Genomic DNA, 13,157 nt, shown 5'->3' with positions numbered 1-13,157 from the left:
CACCCAGCCTGTGAAAGTGTCTATAAAAATCAGAATATATTTGAATTCCCCTTTAGGGGTATCTGTGTAATTTGCCAATCTTCTCCAGGATAGGTCCCCTTACACTGCACTGGGGCAGAGCCAGTGGATGAGCTCAGGAATTATTTCTAAGACAAACTTCACATGCTTGAGTTACAGGGTCCACTGTGGCTTTTTTATTTTTATTTTTTGAGACTGAGTCTCACTCTGTCACCCAGGCTGGAGTGCAGTGGCACGATCTTCACTCACTGCAGCCTCTGCCTCTCAGGTTCAAGCAATTCTCCTGCTTCAGCCTCCTGAGTAGCTGGGATTACAGGCATGCGCCACCACACCCAGCTAATTTTTGTGTTTTTAGTAGAGACGGGGTTTCACTAAGTTGGCCAGGCTGGTCTCAAACTCCTGACCTCAGGTAATCCACCCACCTCAGCCTCCCAAACTGCTGGGCTTACAGGTGTGAGCCACTGCACCTGGCCCACTGTGGCTTTTTTTTTTTTTTTTTTGACAAGGTCTCGCTTTCTCACCCAGCCTGGAGTGCAATTGTGCAATCTTGGCTCACTGCTGCCTCAAACTCCTGGGCTCGAGCAATCCTCCCACTTCAGCTTCCCGAGTAGTTAGGACCACAAATGCATTCCACCATGCCCAGATAATTTTTAAAAATGCTTTTGTAGAGACACGGTCTTACCATGTTGCCCAGGCTGGTCCTGATCTCCTGGGCTCAGGCAATCCTCCTGCCTCAGCCTCCTCAAATGCTGGGATTACTGGTGTGAACCACCATGCCTGTTATGCTGTAGCTTTTAAAGCCTTGCTCACTAGGAGATTTTGGATTAAATTCCATAGTGAGTCTCTCTCATAATGAGTTTCCTCATGAAGTCTTTTGATGACTTTCCATTGGTCAGCTTCTGGTAGGAAGAGGCGTTGTTGCTGATCTTCTAGCCACCCTGACCATTTAAATTATACCCTCCTTCATCTGCTCAATTTTTTTTTTTTGAGAGTCTCGCTCTGTTGCCCAGGCTGGGGGGCAGTGGTGCCATCTCAGCTCATGGCAATCTCTCCCTCCTGGGTTCAAGTGATTCTCCTGCCTCAGCCTCCCAAGTAGCTGGGACTACAGGCATGCACCACCATGCCCAGCTAATTTTTGTATATTTTAGTAGAGACAGGGTTTCACCATGTTGGCCAGGCTGGTCTCGAACTTCTGACCTTAGTTGATCCTCCCACCTTGGCCTCCCAAAGTGCTAGGATTACAGGCATGAGCCATCACTCCCTGCCAACCACTGCCAACCACTGCCAACTTCTTTTTTTTTTTTGAGACGGAGTCTCGTTCTGTCCCCTAGGCTGGAGTGCTGTGGTGCGGTTTCAGCTCACTGTAAGCTCCACCTCCTGGGTTCACGCCATTCTCCTGCCTCAGCCTCCCAAGTAGCTGGGACTACAGGTGCCTGCCACCATGCCTGGCTAATTTTTTGTGTTTTCAGTAGAGATGGGGTTTCACCATGTTAGCCAGGATGGTCTTGATCTCTTGACCTCGTGATCCACCTGCCTTGGCCTCCCAAGGTGCTGGGATCACAGGCATGAGCTACTGCACCTGGCCCAGCTGCCTGTTTGGCAGCTCTATCAGCCTGGTTGTTTCCTTGGCTGATTAAAGAATTGTCTTTTTGTTGCCCTTTACAGGACATAACAGCTATTTGGGCAGGGAGCTTAATATGGTTTGGCTCTGTGTCCCCACCCAAATCTCATCTCCAATTGTAATCTCCTCATGTCAAGGGAAGTACTTGGTGGGAGGTGATTGGATCATGGGGGCAGTTTCCCCAATGCTGTTTTCACAATAGTACGTGAGTTATGAGATCTGATAGCTGAAAAGTGTGTGGCTTCCTTCACCCACTCTCCTGCTGCCATGCAAGGTGTGCCTTGCTTCCCCTTCACCTTCCACCATGATTGTAAGTTTCCTGAAGCCTCCCAGCCATGCAGAACTGTGAGTCAATTAAACTTCCTTCGTTTATAAATTACCCAGTCTCAGGTATGTCTTTATAGCAGTGTAAGAACGGACTAATATAGAGAAGAACTGCCTCAAGGAGAAATAAAATCGCTTCATTGTGTTTTGTCGGGGTGCTCCTGGCAGTTAGCATTCTCCTCTTTCCAGACAGCTGCATGAGTATGGAGCATTAGGAATCTATACTTAGAATCAGTATATATATTAAGTCTCCTCCCTTCTTCAAGCTGAAGAGCCCTTAACTAAGGCTTGGAGCTGTGCTTCCTGAGCTGAAGTGCTTGGGGGAAGTATTTTGCCTCTCTGGTCCAGCGTAGGCTGACAATAGCATGTTTTGCCTTCCGGGCTCCATTTTATTTTATTTTATTTATTTATTTATTTATTTATTTATTTATTTATTTATTTATTTTAATTTTTTTTTTTAGATGGAGTCTCGCTCTGTCACCCAGGCTGGAGTGCAATGGCATGATCTTGGTTCACCGCAACGGCGTGATCTTGGCTCACTGCAACCTCCGCCTCCCAGGTTCAAGCGATTCTCCTGTCTCAGCCTCCTGAGTAGCTGGGATTACAGGCACATCACGAGCCCATGACTTTGAGACCAGCCTGGGCAACATGGTGAAACATGTCTCTGCTAAAATACAAAAAATTAGCTGGGTGTGGTGGCGTGCCACCATGCCTGGCCTGCAGGCTCCATTTTCTACAAAACAACTCCCATCTGTAAACCATTCTTCATCTGGATTCTCTCAAGGGGTCTCCCGTAAATCTATCCAACTAGAATAGATCTGCTCTAAAGTTTCCACATAGGTGTGTTCCAGTGTCCCCAAGGTGGGCAAGGGAAGGAGGGTGGCAGGATTCAAGGACTCACATATCTTTAAGGTCAAGTCTGGGGTGTCTAACAGTGGGGCCTGATTTTGAGTTAACTTTCCCTGAGTTAGCTAGTGGCTCCCTTTGATTTCCAACACATTCTGGACCGGGTAAGGAGTATAAACCTCAAGGGATTGGCCTAGCATGAGTTTGGAGATCTCCCTGACCAGGAGGCTGGTGGCTGCCACCACCCTAAGACAGCCAGGCCACCCCTGGGCTACTGGGTCCAGTTGGTTTAAAAAATAAGTCACCAGGCCGGGCGCGGTGGCTCAAGCCTGTAATCCCAGCACTTTGGGAGGCCGAGGCGGGTGGATCACGAGGTCAGGAGATCGAGACCATCCTGGCTAACACAGTGAAACCCCATCTCTACTAAAAATACAAAAAAATTAGCCGGACGTGTTGGCAGGCGCCTGTAGTCCCAGCTACTCGGGAGGCTGAGGCAGGAGAATGGCATGAACCCGGGAGGCGGAGCTTGCAGTGAGCCGAGATCGCGCCATTGCACTCCCGCCTGGGAGACAGAGCAAGACTCCGTCTCAAAAAAAAAAAAAATAAGTCACTGGCCTTTGGACAGGCCGTAGCTTCTGAATTAGGACTTCCAGGGCTTGCCCAGAGAGGTGGAGGCTCTCTGGAAACCCCTGGAGTAGCACTGTCCAAGTACTTTGGGGAGTTTCCTGAGTCTCTGGATCCTTCCATTCAAAGGCAAAAATGTAGGTGTAGTCAGGATGCAGCATATATTAAAGACAACATCCTTTAGATCCAGCACAGTGTAAAACTGTGTGCACCCAGGGATTTGAGAGCAGAGTCTGTATGAATTAGGGACTGAAGGATGCTGGGAACAACTGAGTCATTCAGTACTCTAAAGTGTGGAACAAAGTGGTATTCCCCATTTGGTTTCTTCACAGGCAGGACTGGAGTATTACAAGGGGACTGCAGGGCTGAATTAGTCTGTTCTGTATCAATGTTTCCAGGAGGGGCCATATCCCTTGTAGGGCTTCTGGCCTCAAATGGTATTTTGGCTTGCATGGGTAGAGTAGGCCTGGCTTAAGCTTTATTTTAATATTCTCCTCATTGATGACCTGTCCTGAAAAATTGGTATCCCACACAGACTTTTCCACTCAAATCAATATATTTTCTAGGACTGGGGGTAGCTTCTGATCTTGGGGAGACAAAAGGGCCAGTAAATGGATTCCTTTCTCAGGGGGCACTGAGACTTGTATGGCATTCCCCTGGAGGGAAACTGAGGCTCCCAACTTAGATAATAAGTCATGAACCATTAAAGGAAGGGGACACTCAGGGACATATAGGAAGGAATGAGTGATAGCCTTAGATCCAATTTTACAAGTCAAAGGAAAGGTAAATTGTCTTACCTTGGGTTGACCATCTGTTCCTGTCACTGTACAACTGGCACTGAACAGAGATCCAACAGGATGGGTCAGGACAGAGTAGGGGGCTCTGGTGTCCATAAAGAATTCAGTTTTCCTACCTGTCATATGGAGGGTGACCCAAGGCTCCACAGCGGTGATGGTGATGGAACTCTTCAGGACTGGAGGCAGATAAGCATTTGAGAACACCTCATTCAGAGGGGGTGGCCTTCTTATTTGAGAGGCCAGCAACAAGAGGAGTGGGCTGGGAAGGTCCACTCCATCCTGGCTTCCTAGAAAAGAATGGACAGTCCTTTCTCCAGTGCCTCTTCTTACAGTAAGCACACTGGTTGCATCCCATTTCCACGGACATTGGGTGGGGTTTAATTCCCCCACCCCGCCATTCAGGTTTCTCTGTTACCTAAGGTCACCTCAAGGTGGGCCTGTGATTACAGCAGCCAAAATGTGTGTCTTCCTTTTTATACTCTCATTTTTCTACACCTTCTCTGCCTGGTCCCAATTGTTAAAAATGTTGAAGACCTCTGCTACCAATGTTGCTTGAGGGGTCTAAGGGTCAGCTTCCAGCTTTTGAAGCTTTTCCCAAATGTCTGCCATAGCATGGGTTATAAGATGCATGGCCAGAAGTGTTAGGCCTTCATTGGTCTTTGGGTCTATGTTACTATACTTTCTGAAAGCCTCAGAGAGCCTATTAAGGTATCCAGCTGGATTTTCATCCACTTCCTGAGCAATTATTTTACTTTATTATACTTTACTGATTTTGTCTGACACCCTCTGATATACAATTAAGGAAGTGATTGATACTTAACCAGTCCCTGTCATCCGTAGAAACCCATTGTGGGTTCTGCTCTGGGACTGCCTCACCAGATACCCAGTAAATGACATGGCCAGGATTATATCTGGCCATCTCCTCTGCATATTTCTTACCCTTTCCAAGATTCGAGTGTTTTCACCAGGAGTACAACAATGAGTTAGGACTACAAGAACATCTTGTCAAGTCAAAGGAAAGGTTAGACTAAACTTAATAAATTCATCACTAAACCTATCTGGATTGTTCAAGAACTGGCCAAACCAATCCTTGCCTTGACTTATGTCTGACATTGGTAAGGTTCCATGTACCTGAGCTGTCCCTCTAGTTCCATCCATTACCTCCCAGGGGAAAAGCAGCCCTGGTATGGTGGGGAAGTGAAGGAGGGTGCTGACTTGCAGCCCAGTTGGAGCCACACTGGGGACAGCACTGAGGGTTGTTGAGGAGTAGAAGGGGAGAGCCTTCCTGACCCAGCATGGTATGGAGGAGGCTCCAGACAGAAGGAGAAAGGATCCACAGTAGCAGAGGGGCCTGCTTCCCACCCTGCCCTTAGAAAGGTAGTGAGAGAATTGAGCCCTAGGGGTTAAAATCTGAGACAGGACTTGACTCATCTCTCAGCTGTTGCTTGAGAGGTGCCATATAAACCTGGCAGGAGTCCTAGAGTTTGAGATCCTGATATAATTTCCTGAAGGCCTGCATGTATGGAATCTCAAGCTATTTATTAGAATTTTTTACAGTATATATCCAATTGGAAAATGGTGTTGTAACTGAAGGATCCCATTCTCAGGTCATTTCTCTTGGTACCCCAGGGGATACTGAGGCCAAGCAATATCATAGAGGAACACAAGCTTCTTTTTCTTTGTAACCTCTCATTTAAACTGATCCCAATTACAGAGGATGCATCCAAGGTGGGGGAATCTTTTGGAACGTCTGTAGTGTTTCCCATGGTAGAGCTGGTGTCCTGTAATCAAGAGGTCTGGTGAGGGATGCAGCCTCTGACTCTGACAATCTTCACAATTGCAGCACACATCCTGGTCTGACTCATCCCAGACCTTCAAATCCCTGGCAAGAACTAAGCCAGCCAAAGAGGACAGAGGGAGGAGAGCAGAACAAGGGGGCTTGAGAGCCTTTAGCTCTTGGATTTGCCAGCTTCAACCCACAAAGTCTAGCAAGTAGTAGATTTTACATCAGCTCCAAGTAGAACTTACTCTACACCCACATTTATTAACATGGACTCTAACAAGAAACGAGATGATGTGCTAGACAAACAGAGGAAAAATTTCATTTGGCCTAATGAGTAGGGCTTCCTTCCAAGAATCCTGGAGGGTGGCTTCACCCATGCAACAAGGACCAGAAACGAGAACACATTTCCATTTAGACAACTGACAAAACAGATTATAAACGTCCAGGCTCCACAAAGAAGAATACGGTCAGGGAAAATACTGAGTGGTTTCAGTATTTGAAACAAAAGAGAATTCCAGATTGCCGGCTGGTACCTAGCCCACACATGTCTGGGACAGTTCCCTAGACCAATCTCAGAAGAGCCAGCCAGAATCACTCCAACTGCCCACGCAAGTTTCCCAGAAGGGCTAACTGGAATCACCCCAACTTCCCACCCAAATTTCCAAAAATGAGGGAGAGAAGGCGAGACAAAAGAAAGAAAGCGGCCCTTATCAATGTCAGACATAAGTCAAGGCAAGGATTGGTTTGGCCAGTTCTTGAACAATCCAGATAGGTTTAGTGATTAATGTATTAAGTTTAATCTAACCTTTCCTTTGGCTTGACAAGATGTTCTAGTAGTCCTAACTCATTGTACTCCTGGTGAAAGGTTCAAATCTTGGAAAGGGTAAGAACTATGCAGAGGAGATGGCCAGATATAATCCTGGCCATGTCATTTACTGAGCATCTGGTGAGCGAGAGAGAGAGAGAGAGAGAAGAAGAAGAAGAGCAGACTCACCTAGGGTCCAGACTTGACTCTCCAAAGCACCAACACCAAAGCAATGGTCCAGAGTGGCCACTTTGTTACCACCTGGTCAGTTGCCTCTGTCCTCCAGGAAGTCTTGCTAACTCCTGTGGGGACCTAAAATGAGGGTCCCATCGGGGGTACCAGGAGATGTTACAATCATCCTCGGTTCTTGTAATCTCCCAGGATAGAAATCAAGTGAGATTGCTGGGCGTGGTTTCTCACCCCTGTAATCCCAGCAATTTGGGAGGCTGAGGCAGGTGGATTGCTTGAGCCCAGGAGTTCAAGACCAGCCTGGGCAACATGGTGAAAACCCATTTCTACTAAAAATACAAAAAAACAGCTGGGTGTGGTGGTGCACGCCTGTAATCCCAGCTACTTGGGAGGCTGAGGCAGGAGAATTGCTTGAACCTGGAAGGCAGAGGTTGCAGTGAGCCGAGATTATGCCATTGCACTCCAGCCTGGGCGACAGAACAAGACTCCATCTCAAAAAAAAAAAAAAAAAAAAAAGAAAGAAAAAGAGAATGTTTATTTTAGCCTGTGTACAAGAAAGGTCAGCACTGCGAAAGGAAAAGGGTGGGCTGCACCCCAAAGGGAGCAGGTTGATCTGTCTTATAGGGGCCTAGCTGCTGTGACGTGCCTGTCATCGAATGTTTAGGAGGGATTTCTTTGGCGCCTGCACAGTGGTTCAACACGCTATTTCATACATTGTATGTAACATTAGCATTTTAAATCACCTCTGGGCATGATTTTTAGCATTAAAATAAGGAAAAGTTGAAACAAGCCTAGCTATACTTGTAGGTTCCTGGGGAAGTCCCTAGCCCCCTAAAGCAGGAACTTGTGGTTAATAGCTTCTTGGGCCTTTGATGCTGATTGGTTGGAGATTAGGTAAGCTACAGCTTGAGTAAGGGGCTTTTCTTCTTTTTGTCTGGACCACATCAAAACAGGAAGTCAGCCAGCTTGCCTGTCACAAAACCAGGAGTCAATAAATAAAATGATTTATTATTTGAATAATGTATTTGTAGGTTCTTTTGGGTTCTCTACACATACAATCATATTGCTTATGAATTAGTTTAATTCCTTCCATTCTCATCTTTATAACTTTTCTTTAGGCTTTCCAATAGATAATTGAATAAAAGATATGATAGGGGCATCCTAGTCTTGCTTCTGATCACAAAGAAAATACTTTCAATTGGTTTTTGTTGTTGTTTGAGAGGGAGTCTCACTCTGTCACGCAGGCTGGAGTTCAGTGGCACAATCTAAGCTCACTGCAACCTTTGCCTCCTGGGCTCAAGCGATCCTTCCATCTTAGCCTCCCAAGTAGTAGGGACTACAGGCACATGCCACCACACCCAGCTGATTTTTGTATTTTTTTGTAAAGATAGGGTTTTTGCTTAGGCTGGTCTCGAACTCCTGGGCTCCAGTGATCCACCTTCCTCAGCCTCCCAAAGTGCTGGGATTACATGCATCAGCCACCAGACCCAGCCTGTTTTCAATATTTTGCTATTAAGTATGATGCTTACCGTAGCATTTTTGAAAGTATACATTATTGTATTAAAGAAGTTTCCTTCTACTTTTAATTGTTTAATCATAAATCGATATTTAACTTTATCAACTGATTTTTCTGCATCTGTCTCAATGATATTATTAATATCCACTGTTGATCATTACCTTGATATAGAGTTGCTAACTAAGAAACAAGACCTCCAGTTTAATTTGAATTTCAGGTAACAATTAATTTTTAGTATAAATATGTCCCATGCCATTTATTGGCTAAATCTGGAAACCTGTCTAGTTCCATTATTTCACCAGCGCTTTGCAAAATGGGGATTTTTAATGTATTATTTTCTCTTCATTTATTAACTACAATTATACAAAGAAGTATCCCCCATTAATTCTCTGGTTACCCTAAATTGTAGTTAATACAGAAAAAGCAACTTAAATGCTTCAATTTTCAGTTTTAGTAAGTTCTCTCTAAAGGTAACCAAAACGTGTGTGTGTGTGTGTGTGTGTGTGCATCCATGTGTGTGTGAGTGTATGTAAAATCCTTATGAATGCATGGATTTTTAACATTTGAAGTGGTCAAACCTTAGACCAATGGGAGCTGTCTTGGTTTATGGTGTATTTCCTACCCAGAACCGCAATTATCCATTTCTAAAAGAGCCACAATTCCTATGATTACCAAATTGTATTTATTTATTTATTTTGAGACAAAGTCCTGCTCTATTGCCCAGGCTGGAGTACAGTGGCATGATCATGGCTCATTGCAGCCTTGACCTCCTGGGCTCAAGCAATCCTCCCGCCTCGGCCTCCCAATTAGCTGGGACTACAGATGTGCATCACTACACCCAGCTCATTTTTAAACTGTCTGTAGAGACGAGGTCTCCCTACATTACCCAGGCTGCTCTCGAACTCCTGGGCTCAGGTGATTCTCCTGCCTTGGACTCTCAAAGTGCTGGGATTATAAGTGTGGGCCACGTGCCTGGCCCCAAATTGAATTTAGAAACCATAATTTGAGCACTAGGGGAGGAACTGCCTTTGTTTAATATTTTTAATTTTGTAAAACATTTGCACAGTTCCAGAGCCAAAACTTGACAATAAGTTATCTTCACAGAACTTTAGCTGCCATCCCTGTCCTCTCCATATTTCCTCCCTTCTCCTGTGAGTAACCATTTTTATGAGGTTTTCGTTCAACTTTCCATCATTGCTTTTTGAAAATATATGCAAAGATATACATATACAAGTGTGCATGTCTGTGAATTTCCCTTTCCTTCTTTTGCAAAAGGTAGCATATTATAGCATATCATACACACTGTGTTTTCTTCCTTTTGTTTTGTTTTTTTGAGACGGAGTCTCACTCGGCCACCCAGGCTGGAGTGCAGTGTCGTGATCTCAGTTCACTGTAACCTCCACCTCCCAGGTTCAAGCGATTCTCCTGCTTCAGCCACTCAAGTACCTGGGATTACAGGTGTGCGCCACCATGCCCGGCTAACTTTTGTATTTTTTAGTAGAGACAGGTTTCACCATGTTGGCCAGGCTGGTCTTGAACTCCTGACCTCAGGTGATCCTCCCACCTCAGCCTCCCAAAGTATTGACATCACAGGCGTGAGCCACTGCGCCCAGCTTACACTGTTCTTTATTTTACTTTTTTTACTTGACTTTTTTTTTTTTTTGAGACAGAGTTTCACTCTTGTTGCCCAGGCTGGAGTACAATGGCACGATCTCGGCTCACCGCAACCTCTGCCTCCCGGGTTCAAGTGATTCTCCTGCCTCAGCCTCCCGAGTAGCTGAGACTACAGGCATGTGCCATCACACCCGGCTAATTTTGCATTTTTAGTAGAGACGGAGTTTCTCCATGTTGGTCAGGATGGTTTCGAACTCCCGACCTCAGGTGATCCGCCCACCTCAGCCTCCCAAAGCGCTGGGATTACAGGCATGAGCAATGAGCCACCGTGCCCGGCAGGCATGTACTATTTTTCATTCCCACTAGCAATGTAAGAGTACCAATTTTCCCACAACCTCAGCAACAGAGTATGTTAGCAATCTCATAGGTGAGAAATGGTATCTCAGTACAGTTTTATTTTGCATTCGTAGTATTATAAATGAGATAAATCATTTGTTCATTTAAGGGTTTGCATTTTCTATGAATTCTGTTCTTTTGTTTTCCTACTTTGTTCATTGTGTTTTTATCATGACTAAAATTTTAATTATTATGTAGTTAAATGTATCAGTCCTTTCTTTTATTGCCTCTGTAATTTGAATCAGGTAGCAAAAAAAATTTGACCACTTCCAGGTTATAAAGAAATTCATCGGCTGGGCACAGTGGCTCATGCCTGTAATCCCAGCACTTTGGGAAGTCAAAGCAGGAGGATCACTTGAGCCCAGGAGTTCAAGAAGAGCCTGGGTAAAATGGGGAAGTCCTATCTCTACCAAAGCATTACAAACATTAGCCAGGCGTGGTGTGGCGTGTGCCTGCAGTCCTAGCTATTCAGGAGGCTGAGGTAGGAGAATTGCTTGAACCAAAGGGGCAGAGGTTGCAGTGAGCCAAGATCATGCCACTACACTCCAGCCTGGATGGCAGAGCCAGTTGAGACAGATCTCAACTTAAAACATAAATGAATAAATTCATTCACATTTAATAGTTACATGGTTTCATGTTTTAAAATTTAGATCTCTGACCCTTTTACATTTGTCCTGCTGTGTTGTTTGAGGAATAGGTTTAATTTTATATTCTTCCATAGAGTTGTCAGCTTAGTACAGCATCACTTATTAAAAAGTCCTTCTTGTCTTCAATGATTTGAGATGCAACCTTTATCATATACTAAATATCTATATGCATTTGGGTCTGCTCTGGATTCTCTATTCTGTTCCTTTGGCCTACCCATTCATGTGCTAATACCACACTGTTTTCATTAGAGGTTTTCTGTTTTTATATCTAGTCAGGTCGGCCAGGCGCAGTGGCTCATGCCTGTAATCCCAGCACTTTGGGAGGCTAAGGCGGGTGGATCATGAAGTCAGGAGTTCAAGACCAGCCTGGCCAACATGGTGAAACCCCGTCTCTACTAAAAATACAAAAATTAGCTGGGTGTGGTGGCACATGTCTGTAATTCCAGCTATTTGGGATTACAAAAAACAAGAACAGCTAAGAAAGTTCTGAAAAACTCATCAGGCTAAGGCAGGAGAATCACTTGAACCTGGGAGGCAGAGGTTGCAGTGAGCCGAGATTGTGCCACTGCACTCCAGCCTGGCGATGTATATATATATATATATATATATATATATATATATATATGTAGTCAGGTCATTGGTGCCTCCCTACTCTGGTCTTTTTCAGAGTTTTCTTAGCTGTTGTTTTTCTCATTCTTCCAAATAAGTTTTAGAATAATTTCTCTAATTCTAGATTTTTACCTGATATATAATATAATACCAGGTATTATATTATATAATACCAGGTTTTTACCTGATATTTTTGGAGGGATTGCATTACATTTTTAAACTAACTTTTTGAGAGAATGGATATTTTTATTATGTGAGTCTCCTATCCGAAACCATTACCCTTCTATGTATATATATTTTCATGTTTACCTTTGTGAACCATTACCCTTCTATGTATATATATTTTCATGTTTACCTTTGTGAACCATTACCCTTCTATGTATATATATTTTCATGTTTACCTTTGTGAATAATAGAAAAGCAAACAGTATTCACATGTTTATCTTCTTTAAAAAAAAAAAAAAGCAAAATAGGCCAGGTGTGGTGGCTCACGCCTGTAATCCCAGCACTTTGGGAGGCTGAGGCAGGAGAATTACTTGAGTCCAAGAGTTCAAGAACAGCCTAGGCAGCATGGTGAAACCCCATCTCTACAAAAAATCAGCTAGGCATGGTGGTATGCACCTGTAGTTCCAGCTACTCGGGAGGCTGAGGTGGGAGGATCACTTGAGCCTGGGAGGTGGAGGTTGCAGTGAGCTGAGATTGTGCCACTGCACGCCAGTCTGGGCGACAGAGTGACATCCTGTCTCAAAAAAAAAAAAAAAAAACAGTAAAATTGATATGTATAGATTTGTGTAACCACCTCCACAATCAAGACACAGTTTCATCACCCCAAAACGTCTCTTATGCTATCCTTTTGTAGTATCCCTCCCGGCCAACCCCTGGAAACCAGTGACCTCTTCTCTGTTCCTTTAATCTTGTGTTTTCAAGAATGTCACACAAATGGAATCAGAAAGTATGTCACCTCCAGTCTCATGTACCCATTTGACTATGGAAAATTTCCACTCAAATGTCCCACAGTTACCTTAACTCAACCTCATTGCTCTCCTTCCAATATGCCCCTCCTCCTATGTCTAGATTCTGGTCAAACACTATGCCATCATCCAGCAGTCCAAGCTAGGAGTGTCATCCTGGGTTCCTCTTTTTTCCTTTCACAACCTCTTTCTAATTTTTTTTTTTTTTTTTTTTTTTTGAGACAGAGTTTCGCTCTTGTTGCACAGGCTGGAGTGTAATGGCACGATCTCGGCTCGCGACAACCTCTGCCTCCTGAGTTCAAGTGATTCTCCTGCCTCAGCCTCCAGAGTAGCTGGGATTACAGGCATTCACCACCATGCCCAGCTAATTTTGTATTTTTAGTAGAGACGGGGTTTC

Source organism: Symphalangus syndactylus, chromosome 17, assembly GCF_028878055.3.
Source record: "Symphalangus syndactylus isolate Jambi chromosome 17, NHGRI_mSymSyn1-v2.1_pri, whole genome shotgun sequence".
NCBI lineage: Eukaryota > Metazoa > Chordata > Mammalia > Primates > Hylobatidae > Symphalangus > Symphalangus syndactylus.
This window is presented reverse-complemented; position numbering follows the sequence as displayed.